Below are 18313 nucleotides of genomic sequence, written 5' to 3'. Positions count from 1 at the left end.
TAATCGCGTCAACCATACAGCAACATCGTGATTTACGTCCTTCGAGGACAGCATCTTTCTGTTCCATTTGTTCACGTTCTCGAGAGATCGTCTGGCATCGCCACGGCGGACCTACGACAATTTATTAATATTTTCTTAATAAAAGCTAGCAAATATTACGAATATATTATATTTATTATTACATCATGCATTATATACTATATATAAATATTCGTCAATGATAATAAATATATGTGCAAGTAATCGTGTTGTTGATTGTAATCAAATGTAACTTGTAACGCTATTAGTATTTTAATCTTCCTGAAAAATGTTGAAATGTTGATTCGACAGCAGAGAAGAATAGCAGAAAAAGAAAAGTAAAAGGAATCGCAAGTGTCGTATATCAATGATATTATCATAGGTCTATAACATTAAATTAAGATTCTTAAGAGATGAAAAAGGTTTAATAGTCAATTATACAGATATTTCGGATACACGATAAATGCGAGGTTTGTCAATGATCCGTGAAAATTGTTTGTTTGGAAATTTGTTTCCAAGGGATCGTTCACGGTTGTCCAATTTAACAAAATGGAACTCGTTGCATTTTATCGATCTAGAACGTCATGCGCAGATATTTTGACCTATATAATTTATATACCATACACAGTACAGATAAGTAGAAAATAAAATAATTGACACTCGCATATGCGTATCTCAGATAGTTACTACTTTAGTTAAATGATTTAATTTAATGGAAATCGCTTACCATAACGTCTCGTTTTTCCGCGTATAAAATCATTCGTACGATCACTAGAATCATGTTGGATTCGAGCGATGGGTCCATGTAAATTGCACTGACCTAGGATTAAAATACGTACGAAAATGTAACAGGCGTTAAAACAGTATTACAGCCTTACAAATAAATTATTATTCAAAACTCTCGTAAATACATCGTATCTTATATAATTTTCCTAAAAAATTAATTTTATTCGTTATATTTATCTTAGGAAATGTACGTTATTAATCTCAACAGCATTGGAAAACCAATTACCGAATGGCTGAAATTAATCGATTACAAAATTCCATTCCGGATAAATTATTCGCTGAACTTTTTAAAAGATACGTGTAAGCTTTGAACAGTGTAAACAGAAAATACAGAGCTTCCATCCGAATATACGATCGAGATGTTTGAAAGCAAGTAGCGTACCTTGAAAATACAGAGATACGCATAACTCTGCCCTATGTTTCCCGGTTGCTTGCGTACATATGTAGTTGGAGGTATTCTATATCTAAGTATAATAACAGAATTTCGTTTGGTATTACTTACGATGTTTAAAAGAGCCAAGATATATTGCTGTACTCGAAATCCATGAAAATCTACCACGGAGTAATCAGCAGCTATTCCAAGCTCTAGCCATCGTGGCGGCGAATCCTTAGCAGCTGGTCTTTTCTCTATGAAATGACTTATCTTAGAAATCGACTTATCTTCCACGAAATTAGAAAGCCTACTCGACTCGACTTGATAGCTTAAACGCATGATTATTAAAAGCATAAATTAATATCTACGAGCAAGTATTCGTGGAATAATTATTATGATATAAATAATTATTTCAAAAGTATAATGTCAAAAATATCAATTCGGTATCACCGTGAATTTCATCCTGCAAATTTCTTTAAAATTCTTGACAAATTTTGGTAAACGTATTCCTCCAGCAAATTTTTCTATTTTTCTATTTTTTTACATTAAATTAGGCAAGATAGATAAAGATTCGTGCAATGGACAATATACATATGTGTAATAGACAGGGAATAATAAAATAAATTAAAAACAGCGAAATATAGATGAACGTGTAGAAGATCAAGCGAGAGTGGAACGCAATAGGGAGAATACTTGTAAACCGAGTTTCTTTTAAGGCTGAAGATAAGCTATTCTTATATTACATGCTGTTATTATTACTTTTGTACACGATAGATTGGAATATCAGTACAATTTCTTTCTTTCAGTAATATTCGATGATTCGTTAATTTATTAACCGCTATATTGTACGTGGTAAGTAGAAAAGCAACGATTGTACAAGAATGGCATTTGGAAAAATATTTGACTTACTTGATAATCTGTTCCTTTGCCATTTAGGACCAGAGAAGTATCCAATTTCCTCGGGATTTGTTATTTTATATAGGTTGGGGTTGATAATCAATCTCGGATCCACTCGGATTGGTTATCACACCTTTTATTTTATCTCTTATACAAAACACCAAATCACACAGCAAACGTCTAAACTCTCCCAATGCGTCTTAGCAATTAAGGCGTGGTCGACTCCTATGACAAAAGAGCGTCGTTAGGAGTCGTACCAACATAACCCTAGTAACCTTTTAGTAACTAGCGGTCATACCAACTGAGCATTTCTCAACAGGATTTACGTCGATCGATAATTCTTCCACTATTGTATCGTTGTATTCTGTGGAGACATCGTCTTTTTCATCGTACAGAATCAATTTCTCAGCTTCTGGATATTCCACGTCGAAGACGTCACCGGAAAGATTATAAAATCCCTGAACATCGTGGCTTAAGGAATCGCGTTTGCTTCGTTTCGACTTTTTCTTAATTTCTTCAACTTCAAATTTATTCGATTTCCCTGTAACCGAATTTTCAACGTTTTACCACGTTTGCCTGTCTTATCTTCGCTATTCTCGTTACGGATAAAATGAAAAAATAGTTGCAAAATTTCTGAAATTGTAAATACGACCAGACTGGAACGTATCAACGACATATACGGTGTCACAAAATTGTGACAAGTCAATATTCCAGTTGTTAGTTTGTTGAATTTACGCCACCGCTGATTAAACGTATCACGCTTTAATAGAAAATTCAATTTCCCAGCGGGGAAAATGGAATTTTGCGCTAATTAAATTATTGCGCTTTTGTACAAAATTCCATTGTTTTCTGTTGCCCGTGAAAATGCAATTTTACGACGGACATTTCAGACAAATTTCCATCAGACGGCTTTCCATCCGTAAAAAAGAATGCTATCTATAAAAGTATGATACAGTGCACTTACTTGATTGCAATGATATCTCAACGATTATTAACAGATACCAAGATGTCTCGACAGTTGCAAAAATCTTTTATAAATAAATTACACGTGGCTCGCGAATCTGTTTCAACGTTGCTGGAAACTTTTTGCGTATATGATATACGAAGCATTTCGAAATGATCATTGCAGCACTGTAGCGAGACACGCCTAACTTGATCGTATCGATGAAATTTCAAACGGATTTGGAAGTGTGCGTAGAAGTTATATTTATCAGGGACACGTACTTTCCAAAAATCATCAAACTATTCGAACAGTCAATTATTATTTAGTATGTTAATAAGCCACGATGTAATACTCTTAAAGAGTTAGAAAGAATAAATTTTCGGAAAATGAACAATTTGACTTTCAAATGGCTCGTACGTGATGTAATCATCTGTTTGATGAACTTTTAATTGCTATCGTAGATAGGATCGTAAAATACTACGAATGTTACAGACATTGTCGTGATTTTCCTATAAAGTAACACACGACGCGTAGTCCGTTTGATGTTCGATTTGCTTGGCTCTTGTAATCCAATTTCAATAAAATTGTACAAAATGCACGTGATACGAAAGAAAATATAAAATATACAAAATACTCTTTACTTCTCTTTTTTTTTTTTCTTTTCAATCATATCCTCAAAAATATGAATTTGCCTCAAAATCTACAGTCTAATTAGAATATTAGAAAGAATATTCAGACAGACGATGTATATAAAGGAGATACAAATTACGACGATGAGAGAACTCGCAAGATATTTGTATCTGTGAAATTGCAACTGTTGCGTCGATAAATATCTACGCCGATTAAATTTTTGATACACTTCGGATTCTCATCAGAAAACCAGTAATAACATATTTCTATTTCGTAATATATTTCTGATATACAGAGGATGCTCTCAAAAATATATACACCCACTTTAATTAAATGGTATCGTGAAATTGCTGCATCGTATTATTACAATTTTTATACAAATCTTCCTTTGCTTCAATTTTGTGTACATTTCGGATGTATTCCTTTCTTTTAATCCTATTAATGGATCGATAGATTTAATTTTATAAAATTGATTTTTTGAATATTTATACATTCCATATCTTTTTAAGCACCACGTCACATGATTCTTTCGGTAGAAATAACTGCGTAAAATTACATTTTCTCTGTACCTGGGAGCTTTTGCGCGGTGAATTTTATACGATCGAAGCCCCTTTTTCGAGTGGCGTGGGTGCTTCGGCATGGGAAAGTGCCTCTCCATTATCGTTTTAGCTGGCTGTTTCCATTTGTATAAAATCGTCGTTATTATCGTCTTTATCACAACGAAACCATCCCATTACATCAGTGTATTTAAGGTTTCCCCACAGTTACCCCATCATTCGAGCAATCCACGTGCTTTACATAATTCTCAATATCACGTTTCCATTTTCTAACATCTGTGACTGTAGCTTTTCCAACGTCACGTACTCTTGATGAATTCTATCGCCGATTCTTACACCACCTCCCACGTTTTTAATTAAATTGTATTTTCTTTCTGTACGACTGGAACGTTGTTAGTTTCATACCAAATTCTTATTTATCGGAATTCTATTCTATTCTATTCGAACAGAGAAAAGAATGTGTAGATTTTTTAAAAAGAAACTGTTTTTTCGAGCTATCGCGGGGAGACGCGGTCGTTAGAATACGCGTCAACGGGAGTCGTAAATTCCCGTTACGATTAGAATGATCGACACCACGAATAGTTCGATCCCCGTATTTCGATTAAGATAATAGGGGTGATTCAGGTATGATAACACTGTGGCTCACAGAGTTAAAATATATATTTCCAACACTTAGTATACACGATTGAATAGATATAAACACTTAATAACTTATCACGCTGCAATAATATAGATATGAAAGTAACACGGTATGAGACTTAATGTTAGAAGTTAGATCTTTGACTGTGGTAGGAAATTCTGAGAGATATAGAAACGGTGAGAGTTATAGGGAATGCAGGAACTCTAGTCACCGTGAGAGACGATGGAAAACTCTGAAGCTTATTCTAATGTAAATACGGAGGAAAGCTTGGTATGGGTGTGCCCTTTGAACGAAGAACGCGGATTCGTTGCTTACATTTTTAGTTAGTAAAGTGAGGGCAACAATCCGCGATGTCGATTGGTTGGGACCAATGTTAGGAAGGAAGAGAGGAGGAAGAAACCTCCTACCAACTTGGGTCCTAGGCGACATTGTTTACAGGGAAACTCAGATTTTTCGTTAGGTATATCTCCGCTTTCTTCGTAATTCTGAAGAGCACGTAATAAACCCAAGGACCTTTCTAAAAACCGGCCGAAAACTCTTCTGGAATTAGAAAGTCTTTTCTGGCAAACAGATGTGCTTAGACCATGTGTGCGAACAATGCAGCTAGAATTGCAACTTTATAGTGGGTCCTTGGGCCTCTGGAGTGTTAGAAGGACGGCAGATAGACCGTTGGTTGGCAAGCCGCGCGGGATGGCGTGCAGATGTGTTGCGCGACAGAACAGAAACTTATCCGTCACTGAGAAATGTTAGGTTCGACTGATAAAACGTACAGACACCAGAGTATTCGTGGGAGCAGTCGAACATCAACGATTCTACGATCTCGGCATATTCCACCTCAAACGCGATTCCGTAAAATTCAAACTAATCGTCCAGCGAGCTGTTCCATGTTTTCCAAACTGAACAGATCGTGAGCATCGGCCAGCGATATGGGAAATGAAGATAATTTCCAATTGTTCGTAACATCTGACGATCATTCGACTTAAAACATAGTTCTCGCGGTCGCGGCAAACAAGTTACGCAGGCAATTTGTCAGCTGTCGAACGAGAGAGCTGGCTGGTTGTACTGCGTTGAAGCAGAGCGATTCGAAGAACGGCAGAGACGCGAAAGGGAAGCGTTCACCGAGAATACGTCCGTTTCGTCTTTCTCATTAGACGGTGGAAATGAATTGGCGATTTCACCATGAATACTACAAAGGAAGTTAACGCTGTAACTGGCGCGAGTTTCGCGTGAAACGTAGCCTTTGACGAGGTGAAAGCCGGTTTGTTTGCGCGTCTCGCCGAACAAATCCGATAACTAAAATTGTCTGACGAAATTGTTTTACACGAGCCGTGTTCTCGGTAACGCTAGCGGCTATTTAATCAAAATTGTCGGCCGCGTTTCTCGTTGGCCGTTCGATCAACCAACGTGTAATTAAAATGATAATCTTAATAGATCCTCATGGACATAGATAGCGAGGCTGACAGTTGGCGAAGCGAGCTAAGCAAATAGCGAATTATATCGCGTGTTATAACTGGATCGTGGAAGTTTGCGCATATTTTTACACTGATAAATTAACCCTGCTGCTGATCCTCTAATATTTCTCGTTCGATCTCATCTATTACAAATAACAGATACGTAAGACAACATAGGAAAATATATAAGTAAATAGTATCGCGAATAATTACGAATAATTGCATTCATTTTCGTTAAAGGTAAATTATATTGTATTTACGTGCCAAGGATAGAACTGAAATTGCCGCTGATATTGATTTATTCTTGTTAAATTTCAATGTCAGAATAAAAAAGTTTAGCAGTTAGCGGTTGCGACCTCTTTGAAAAGCGTGTACCTAAAAGTGTGTCGCGAACAGTAAGCGATGGCGAGTATACTCGTCGAACACGGAATACGGGTGGCTGTTATAATATAGAATTAAGTTGTTACGAAACGACTGTTTTATTTTTCAATTTAGTACTGACGGGGCTCGTCGTAACGTAAAATACTGCCATCTCTTCGTGACGAGTATACTCGTGGAAAACAGCCAATTGGTTAAACCAGGACCAGATCACGATACCGTTTAAAGATGAAATTTGTAGAATGGTTAGAGTTAGAGAATATCGGAACTTTGTATTATTATAACGTTTACCATCGCTGCGCTCTCGATATTAACCCTTAACTGCTGCTCTGGGACTCCCAGACGATATAAACATCCGCGTAACTTCGCTCTCGAGCAACGCGTGATGTCAAGTGTCTTGGTAATTTTCAATTAAGTCGCCCCTTATGACTATAACTTATAACTTCTGATCTTTGTTCCGTATAGGAGTAATTGAGAACGTACAACTTTCCTTTCGCTTTGTTTCGTCTTGTCCATTATGGATGAAAATGCGATTATAGTTACGAAACGAATCATTCTTCGTTGATCGCGATACAATGGAAATGTTTACAGCGAACGTTCCCGAGTGCTTCGAATAAAGAAAGAACGATGCAATACGATACTCTTTGACTTATAAATAACTTTCCTTTGAGACCAATCGGTGGATCAATTTTCTGGCTCCGCAGACGCAATGTTACACGTAATCCTAGGAATCGTGAAGTTTTCAGTCTTTTCTAATATTATTTTTCAACTTGAAATTCAATCTATTGGACGTAGGAATATTTTTACTGTAAACTATTAGAAAAATGTCCATCGTATAATCGACGAGCATCGCGAGAGTAATATCCAGGCTTTAAATTCTAAAGGCTCGTTACCGTACAACTGTAGTAGGCAACGTCGTTGCTCTAAACACGTACGTAATTTTGTTCACATTGTATAACCGATAACTATTTTCTTTTTATTATTTCTTTTTATTCGAATGTCCTTCAGCTTTCGCTTTACCACCGTACATCATCCCTACGTCATGCACCGATACTATTTTTCTTTTACACTGTGACACTTACTTGTCTGCTTGACCATGCGATCCTGATCATCATGCAAATGGTCCAAGACTGTTGTCGTAATACTCTACGGAATAACTAAAATTGTTGTATCGTTCTAACACGTTATAGATTTTATTAAAGAGGAACGTTTACTCGATAGAAGACTCAGATTCATGAAATAAGACACCGGTTTTCCCTGACGCCACTTTACGATATAAATAATTAAACTTTTTCTCCCTCGTATATGGAAAGCTTAAAATACTTTTCCTGTATTATCTATGCCAAATCTCCTGTCAATTTCGTTACTAAAATAAATGTTACAGTTATCAGCAATAATCGCTTGCACTCGACTATACGTTTCTTTAATTAAAAATTTATCAAAGCGAAGTCTTCGATTCTTTAAATTCTGCAAAATTTGATAAAAACGCGCAATGACTCGAAACTTCCGACGAGTAATGTACGCGAAAGACTCTGTATACTCGTTAGGTCGTTCCTCAAACGAGAAACAGATCGAACTGTTCGCGTTCGAGTCAAACGTAAAGGGAAAAGATTAAATTTCCTAACTTTCCGTCGATAGGATCTTCATCGACGTTTATGACAGTTGACTTCTCTTAATTAGCGAAGCTTCAAGCTTTCGATATTTCCAAGTTTCAATAATTCTCATTCTCCGTTCGCCTTTCAATGACCGTTATTAGCGTGAGCGTGTGTCAATAATCAAAGCGAACGATGCTCTTTTGAACCTTCCTTTCCTCTTCCATTCGTCTTCCTTTTCAGAACGGAATAATGGCTAGATCTACTTTACTCGTTGCGCTGATTTAACGAGTGCGTGTTTATTCTCTCTTTATTCTTCGTCTGCTTCTGCCCTCGCGTCTGTTGAACATCGATTCGATTGCTGAACTCGACTGTGTGATTCTCCTATCAGGAACGACATTTGCGTCGGAATATACATGTTACGGTCGTTCTTTAAAATTCTTCTAAATTAAAAGTTCCTTAAAACTCTCCTAGCTGCAAAGTTCTTCTCCTGAAAGAGTCGCGGTAAACGTGGATATCTGACGTTACGCGTTCGTTAACGAGCATCTCTTATGTCAAATATTACAAAGCAACGATTTACCCAAAATATAGAAATATCTTCCGAAATAGCGGACTCATCGTTAGATTATTAGATCGCGGATGTTCGTGCATTTGTGGGAATTTTAAAAATGCAAAAGTCCATGAAACGTTTAGGAAACGTAGAGGATGAAATAAATCTCTATCCGTTTCGGTTTATTCAGTCGTATTCGTGAAAGTAGCAAACTGCACGAACATACGTATATTATTATTATTATATCTTGTTTTTGCGAAAAGCATTTCTCTTGCAAGCATTTGCCTTTTATATTTCTTACTTTTGGCGTTCCGCGTACTTATAGGAAATTGCAGCTTAATCGTTGCAATAAAACTTATCGCTTTCTATTTTCCGTTTCTGCACATCTTCGTAAATTTATCGTATTAGCGACGTGAAGTATAACGGACGATTGATCGTAAATTGAAATCACAAATTCCCCATCGACCATTTCACAACAGACTGCCGCAGTTGCATGTTTTATAGGGGTGAATAGCCGCAGAGAAATCGATTCCAGTTCTACAAGGGACAAGTGTTATTGCTTTCATTTGAGCGCTCTGCCTAAGTATATTGTTCGTGGATTTACTGCAACAATGTTTGGGATTCTAAATTGCAACCTCCCAAGAGAAAACTTCGAAATGCTCTAAATATCGTATCGGCTACTTTCACGTAATGATATATTTGTTTTTTGACAAATAAATAAAGAAAAGAAAAGAAGAGTAAAATACACATCGAGAGTATTTTACCTGGAATACGTATTCAAGGATTATTTGCAGATTTTTCAGACCAAAGATACTTTTGTAAAGTGTATAATCATTTATCTGGAAAGTATTAAAAGTACTTCGTTTCTAGTAGGATTATATAATATCAATATCGTATTTAGGAAGTTGTGAAATTGCGAACTTATTAATAGGAAACACCATATAGATACAGAGAATGAAATTACTGATCGATACGGAGGATATTAATTCATTTAATATCTTGGCGATAGCAGATGATCGCTTTGCAATTAATCAGTACTCTGCAATTTATAATTGGATATAATGCAGTTAATTATTTAAATCAATTGTTACGTGTATAAAGATTGATAGCAGGCATTTATAACTTTTCTGCGATTTTCACATTAAGCATGATGAAGCAGTTGAATGATTAATTGATTCTCTTTAACATAGCCATGAGGGAGACGAATTTTTTTAAAAAGAAATATTCTCTTACCAACTACCGTCGGCAAAATACCGAGCGTAGGATTAAACTGTTAGTTGTGAAAACTATTAATATTAAATTAACGTTCGTTGGGACGATATTCGTTGGAATTATATTTTCAAAGTCTCATCTTTATGTATACTACCTGAAGTATAATATTTCTGCAAATAGTGAAATATAAAATAGTGAAATGACGATGTTACAGTAAAAATTGTTTTATCGTACAAAATTGAATATCTTTGTGTATTTGCTACGATATAATTATTAAAAAGAAGAAGAAACTTTCGATCATGAGAAAGATGGAATATAATGAAATATATTCAGACATTGAATAAAAATTTTTATTTTCATTTCGGAGGATGGAACGAACACGAAATATGCAGCAAATTTTGCGAATATTTCAAAATGAAGGAACTGCGCAAATATAAATATTTGCAAGTTAATTGCACTTAATATGGAACACCTGACTTTAAAAGCTTCCCAAAAACAGAAACATGCTTTTCTTTTCAATTGCTTTCGAGAAATTAATAAGTCCTTTCTGTGTCGCTTTATAAATTCTTTTAACATCGATATTACGTTTTTTCCTAATATTAAATTCTAACAATTTCTTACAATTTTTCAGCTGAAAGTTGTATTAAAATAATTTTGGCAACTGCTGAAAATTGTTGAAATTGTTGCACCAAGAGCGTAATTTCTGGGAAAAAAGGGTCGATGAGAACTCAAATCCTTCCGGGACTGTTTTACTCGCTCTATTAAACAAACATGTTTAATGATAAATCATGCAAAAAGTAATATTTTTTACGTTCATTATTTAACACGACTCTCAGAAAAATTTTATAGGCTGTCAAACGTAACAATCAACTGCATTCGATCAACATGCTTTCATTTTTAAGGAAATATTTCATTTATTATTTGCGTTATTACTTTAATAAACGTTTGCTATACCGTTAACGTTCATATCTATAAACCAACGTTTACTTACAGCTTTACCCTTACATAACGTCAATCTTCGAAAGAATTACGGATTTTTATTATACAATATATTAATCTTAGTTATTATAACGTTAAGTTATTAGCAAAATTACAAGATTGAAGTTACCAGAAGAAAAAAAGCGAGGTGTTCGTTTCCTCTTTTACAAATATAGAAGAGGAAGGTTGCTTAAGAATGATTAAAACGTAAAATGAAATTCTAATTAAATAAACGCCGTATTACCATTTTTCTACTATAGTTTCGAGTAAATTCCGCGCACTAATCGTATTTCTCTACGGCACAATAATAACATTCTGTTAATCAGTCTTTGAAATGTCACCGCAAATGTTCCATGTGCAACGTGACGTGTATTCCGTGATAATTTTCTTAAACTATATGAAGTTAATGTAAATTCGAGCTATCGCGGGGAGACGCGGTCGTTAGAATACGCGTCAACGAGAGTCGTAAATTCCCGTTACGATTAGAATAATCGACACCACGAATAGTTCGATCCCCGTATTTCGGTTAGGATAATCGGGGTGGTTGATGCGGTATAACACTGAGAGTCACAGAATTATAATAATATATATTTCCAACAATTAGTCTACACGATTGAAAAGATATAAACAATTAACAACTTTATCGCACGCAGATAATATAGATGTATACAATATAGAGCAAGGCTCTTACAATTGAGCTTAGTCTCTTGGTGGACGTAGCACGATATTATACTTAATAAAATAAGCGAATGTTTGGCTATGTCGCGGATCGACTTGAATTGGCGTTCAGAATTTGACTCAAAGTGTAACGTTCGACGTTACAAGTGTAACGTCACAAGGAACTGATCGACTTTTGATGATTTCTTTGTCTCATCTTTAAGACGACCCCCACTATACTTAGGTCACGCCACCGTTCGCGCCTATGATCACGTATGTCTGTTCTTGCGTGGAAAACGTAACGGACCAAATTCGACGTTTCGAGAACTCGCTGCTTGGCGACAGCTATGCGCTCGTCGATACATTGTATATGATCCGGCGGTCAGATAAGACGATCTGACTGAGACATTGTAGGGCCGCGAGTGACGGTTAGAAAATACAGCCTGTGTTAAGCCTCGTGGCGTAACATTAACGTTTATAACATTCTATAAAGTAATAAGCAAACTAAATGAATAGCCTTCATCACGCTGTATATCCTGTTTGCATATTTAATATTAATATCAAAGCTTCCATGCAAAAAGATGTTGTATTTTGCAAGCGTATTTTATTACCGAGTGCATAATAATTCATTAACAATCCCCACGATTTATCGTCACAGTACGAAAGTACGTTCAATAATTTACATTCTGTTTTTAAACAGCCTGTTGTAGCTATACTTTGTTTTCACGTATTTCAAGTAAACATATCATCGATAAATACACCAGTACAAACGCTATTATATCGATGCAAACGTTAAAACATTTTCATCATGCTGAAATGTATTTGGTACATCAATTTTAGCGAATTCAATTAATGTATGACGAATGTTAAGCATTTACTTTGATTCGTTGAGTTTTAAGAATGAAATTAATTAAAATTTCCTTCAATCAAGGAAGATGTAATTTTAACAGAAAATTCCATTAAATTTCTATAAGTATTTCTGTAGTATCGGAAAAAGGATAGGATTAGGATGATTTAGATTTGTAAAATTCTCCTAATACTATTTATTAAGATAAATAAAAATAACAGAGATTAAATGGACAGAGAACGATAAATGTTCAAATTGAACTAAAACACAAAAGTCTTATTCCGTTCAAATCACTCTCGCAACTCTATAACTAACAACTCGATCTCTCTACAACGCTAGCAACTCTACAACTCTCGTCTTCGGCATCTGCACTCGCACGCTCTCGCTTCTCAACTCATACTGCACGCCTTTTGAATTCGTTCTCGCTGGCGTCTCAACTAACACTACCCTTAGCGTCTCTTTGTCTTTTCTCGTCCGATCGAACACGTGTCCCGAAACCCCGTGGCCAGAGTCACGCAGGCTCTTTCCACAAAACTGTCCACTTGAAAGGACCGACGACACATTGATGTACTCGACAGCGCCACGGCTCTCGCCACTTTGTATACGGTTCGGCCGATATCTTGGGCCTTTTGCCCACGATACTACATTTCTAATGGTTACTCTTATCCCTATAGATAAAAATTAAAAAGCAAACTATCCTATAAAAATTAACAGATAAGATTATTTTTTCCTGTTAATTTCTATGCCATAATTGCCTCTTCGATTCCCTATTTCTCTACGATTTATTCGTCTCGTACACAATTTTAACGTAATATTTGTAACAACAGACAGAGATACTTAGTTAGATTTAACACGATTCTTTTTTTTCGCTTTTGTTAACAAATTATTCGCAGACCGCAGCTCCTCCTTCGATAAATTTTAATTCTCATTACGTGTACGTACATAAAACGTAGCGAGTACGAAACAATCACAGAATAACGTGATCTTCGATGAGATGCGATGTTTTAATAAGTTCTGATAATAGATGCATCATTAAATATGTAATTGGAAATGGTTGTTAATCGCGAGCATTAAATAATAATGTAATTTGAAAATAAATTAAATTCGATATATTTATACCGAATATATTAAAGACGTTTTAACATCGACATATTCAACATTTACTACTATTTTCCAGGCACAATATCTTCTTGTCGTTACGTATTTGAAACCTCCATAATATCTGAATTTATTTTAGCGGACACAGCAGTATGTAAAAGTTACATTAATAAAAAAAAAAAAAAAAAACAACAAATCGCGATTATCTTCGTTAACTTACAAGATACGTATTATTAAATATCCAAAGAACAATTCTAAACAATTTTGCAGAAATAACATTCCAAACAAATATAATACTTATTAATTGATATATTAAATTCGTCGGATGCAATTTTTTAATCGCACATGAAACAAACGTATATTTCTCATTTCGTTGAATTGTTTTCTACATTTAAATTATTCCTGGATAGATGAGAATTATACGAAACTCTCGAAATAAGGAAATAAGCAAAATAAAAAGAAAAAAAGAAGAAAAAAGAGAAGAAACTGGTAGATTTCACTTATCGTTAAACTTATATTCTTAAACCAAGTTAAACTTAGTTCGCCATCTTCGTGATATCACGCAATTCAACAAACTGTCAGATGCAAATACAACGTTAACATAGAATTGTAACGATAAAAGTTATATTCGAAGTTATGGTAATCTCATCTGCTATGACTCATCATTGTGCAACTGTAACTTATACCATTAACAAATCTGTATTTTCAGCCACGTTTCTAACTATAATCGTACATTCCATGTACATAAGTAATGTCCACATTGAGGAACGTATAACGCTTAGTTAATAAATTCGAAACCACATCGTTCGCGTGTAGTCCATGTGAACTATATTTGAATTGTGTTAAAATGGCAATTTGTAAATTTTATACGTCATATCGAAGGGATTAAGGATATTGAAGGAGAATACATAAATATTCGAGTCGCGTACATAAGTCTTAATATTACGAGCATAAATCTCCAAAATCTTCCGAATCTCCGTCGTATCTCAGCCACGTGAAATTATTTTTCATAATCTTAGTACGTTATTGATCTACGATATAGTAAAAGTTCTATACAATAAGTAATAAGCTTTATACAATAGCTCGTGGTTGATAACTCCGCTAAAGACGTTAAATACAATTTATGGCAACAAAATTTTATCCTATTTTAACAGTTCGTGGAAATAAAAATCGACGGACTTATGCAACCTCCAGTTGGCGAACAAATTAACGCAAGTTCCCAACGAATGAAACGCGAATAATGAAATTACACGAATACCGAGGAACGAACTTTAAAATTCCTCGTATCGATCGAATCGACTGTTATTCATTGAATTTCCCAGGATCGCTAAAATAGGCTAAATCTCACGGGCCAAGGAATTTCCGACGATATGAAGGAATTAGGTAACGTTGTCGGAGAAGAGTGCGCGAATGTAATACAATACCTTGGAAAAGTAAAACGTTTCTTTTAATAATGTAAATGGGCTGAAAAATATTGCGGCAGAAGCGAGCAATTACTGATTCTACGTGAAAAACCGAGTGGAAAATGTGGAATAAAATTTGTAAAAATTTCAATACACCGGTTAAATCCTCAATTTCGATCCTCGGATGAAAAAAAATTAATTGTAATAAATCATACCAGGTGTTTTTCCTATCTTTCTTATCTTTCACGTAGAATCACACTCTGTGTTTCTATTCGATCTATTGGCCAAAATCTATAAAATTCACGTGGCGATCAACGTATCGATGCATTCTGTCAATTAAAAAAAGAAGATATAGCTTAACGTAGAATAATCTTTTTTATTGCGATAGTGATGGAAATTTCATTATCGAGATTAATCGTGACCTTGTTGAAAGTCTGATCGGCGCTATAACGAAAGAGTAGTTAGGCGAGCGGAATCACGGCGTGGAATGGAAAAGCGTGAGAAAGTAGTCTCATAATGTAATTAATGATCGAGGAATCGAAATTCTGTCGTATTTTACAGCGAGGATAAGAACTACTCAAGCGACAATCGAATGTCACTTAAGCGCTCTGGAGATGGAATCAATTAGTACTTGAGTGGCGTTAATTCTTGCGCGAAGATCAATTCTCGCAAACTATTCGAAAAATAAGGATTAAAAGGTTTTTACACAGGGAAGCTTAGGATTGAAGCTTAGGATTTAATTTTGACGCGAATAAATGAAAGTTTAAGAATCGAGATTTAATTGAAATAAAAGTAGGATCGTTAAATTAAAAAACGTGAATAATTCTCAATTTTTGTCGCATATGAAGTATAGACACAAGTCTTTCAAATAATAAAATATTTAACCAACGTTAAATATTTAACTATAACGTGAAAGTAATATAAATGTAAATGAATATCGAACATTCTGAATTATAACACCAATTAATCGCATGCTAATTAATATTTACGAATCATAAGCGAAACACGATGGAAAATCGAAATTCGATATATATATTTCGAACCGTAAAAATAAGATCAGTAGAATGAACATGAGTTGGTGTACACTAGTTTTTTATTAAATGAAAAATAATTGATACGAATAGTAATAATAATAGAATATTTCTTAATTAACTTTTTCATTAATAGATATTATGTTTACATATATACAAATAAATATAATTTTCTACAAATAATATATATGTTATCAATTTAGGATATGAGTATAAAATTTCTCACCATGTCACAAATTTTCCCGAACGTTATTTTTCGCATTTGAACTTGCAGTTGGATACTACGACTATATTTCTTATATTTGTTTACAAGTTTAATAAAACTATTTTACGCTATGGCTTCGCTTGTTACTTACGGCTTCTTCAAACCAAGCGATTAAGAGATGGAATAAAGCTGAAATTACGTGATATAATATGCGCGTATACTTCGTGTGCCTGACATTACGAGCATCACACTACTTACAAAGGAGATTTTACCTTGTATAAATCATACTTTTACTTTAGCAGCATGATAAATTTTATCCGATTACTTGAAAGCTGTTTGTATTCCGAGTTATTAAGCATCGTTATAACAACGAATGGTGTTGATAATTCTCTAATTTATTTAAATTTCCAAATTAACATAAAGTGTTACGTAATTATTTTATAAATGTCTTAAAACGTTATGAATATTAGTTTATATGAAATCTTCCCTTAGAGAACGTGGGCGGATGAATATTAAACTTTGATGGAACGCATCTAACGATGAAATATTACATATCTATGAAATTCATCTAAATGATTAAATATCAGATATCTATGGTATTCATCAAACGATTAAATATCAAATAATATAAAAAAAATATAAAATAACAGTTAGCAACATTTCGATATTATGGATTAATTGAATTAACTTTTAAATCGAAACACAAACGTGTTAACTACAACCTGCGGATTAAAGCGATTACAACTTTTTCCTTTTTTTTTACTTTTTTTTTTTTTGATAGGAAAACTTCAACCAATACTTTTGTGTAAGCCTGTGAGGTAAGCCTCGACTTCTAAACTAACTTCGTAAGCTATAGAACTAAAAGAGCATAATCGTAATGTGATACGAATAGTCGGAAGAAATTTAACATTTATTTAAAAACTATATATATTTATTTAAAAACCGCTATATTACAAAGTCTTTAACTATATTTTTATGAATCTGTATAATTTTTTAGAATTTTAAAAGGATACATATATATATGCAAGATCCCTAGATTTCATGTAGGATAGGGATTCTTTTTGTTTCGCGGGTAGCACGACAGGCTGTGTTTCACGGACAGACCGATCTTCCCTTGTTTTACGGACGACCATTTTAAGAAGCACGTTTTTCCCGAGCGGACGGATAGAGAGTTACATTAGAGACAAACAAGGTTACGGAATAGTTATTTAAGATTTTAAAGACTGAAGAAGAAAGATCGGTAGCTCAGGACGTTGAAAATCGATTCTCAATTTTCAGGTAAACATTGTACTAAAGACTTGTTATTTCCCGTTTATATAATTATTGTTATTTATTGTTATAAACGCATATTAATTGTCGTTTATTTTTGTATTTTATTATTTACTTCATAATAAAAACTCGATTTTCAGACTACAGAATCGATCCCTGAATTATCACCAAATTACCATCTTACAAATCGATTTTCACTACGCCATGCCGTTAGAAGTGAAGCTACGTATCGCCGTGAATGAGAACGCAAGAGGGAGAAAATAGAATGCATAAGAATCCATAAGAAAACCAGAAGATGAAGTATGTGATGTCTTTCCTCCAGAATATCAAGCAAGAGATCATCGTCCGCGGTTATTCAGTTTATCGATAGTGAAGAAAGCCGCAAACAACTTAACCAAGGTAAGCCATTACAGAAACATTGCACTCACGATGGATGACGCAACGGCAGCGTCATACATCGGTACAAGTTTAAACTTCGTGTTTCGAGATATTTACTTAGAAGAATCGGAGATCATCCCCACAAGGAAAATAAAGACCGAAATCGAAAAGCCCAATCTTCAAACAGAAACATTATTAGAAATCTTCCAGAAACAAAACATGCATGAGAGAGAAGGCACAGACTTTGTCATAAAACAATTTGATGGAACGCAAAAAGCCACAGATTGGAGTATGAAATATTCATATTTCACATACGCATCCCTTCCATACTCTAATATGAGTATGAAACCGAATACGAAAAATACGAAATCCAAACTGATGAAAAAAGGATCAAGAATTTGAAGAAATATCTGGGAAAAA

The 18313-nt window shown here is 34.6% G+C and overlaps 2 protein-coding genes across 5 annotated transcripts in view; one reads left to right on the top strand and one right to left on the bottom strand.

The window, feature by feature from the left end:
- LOC126914696 (uncharacterized) overlaps positions 1-18313 on the bottom strand; it is a 733243-nt gene that overhangs the window by 537951 nt on the left and 176979 nt on the right. For 3 of the 4 annotated variants that reach the window (XM_050719003.1, XM_050719004.1, XM_050719005.1), the window contains one exon: positions 746-838. The gene's annotated coding sequence lies outside the window, so the exon portion shown is untranslated. Of the gene's footprint in view, positions 1-745; positions 839-1306; positions 1432-2086; positions 2208-18313 lie in introns of all 4 variants that reach the window. The other variant, XM_050719006.1, reaches the window with a different exon arrangement.
- The window catches only part of LOC126914736 (uncharacterized), a 55563-nt gene that overhangs the window by 432 nt on the left and 36818 nt on the right, over positions 1-18313 (top strand). The window lies entirely within an intron of this gene.

This window comes from Bombus affinis, chromosome 3 (genome assembly GCF_024516045.1).
Source record: "Bombus affinis isolate iyBomAffi1 chromosome 3, iyBomAffi1.2, whole genome shotgun sequence".
NCBI lineage: Eukaryota > Metazoa > Arthropoda > Insecta > Hymenoptera > Apidae > Bombus > Bombus affinis.
Note: the sequence above shows the minus strand (reverse complement) of the source record. Positions and strands in the feature narration are given on the sequence as shown.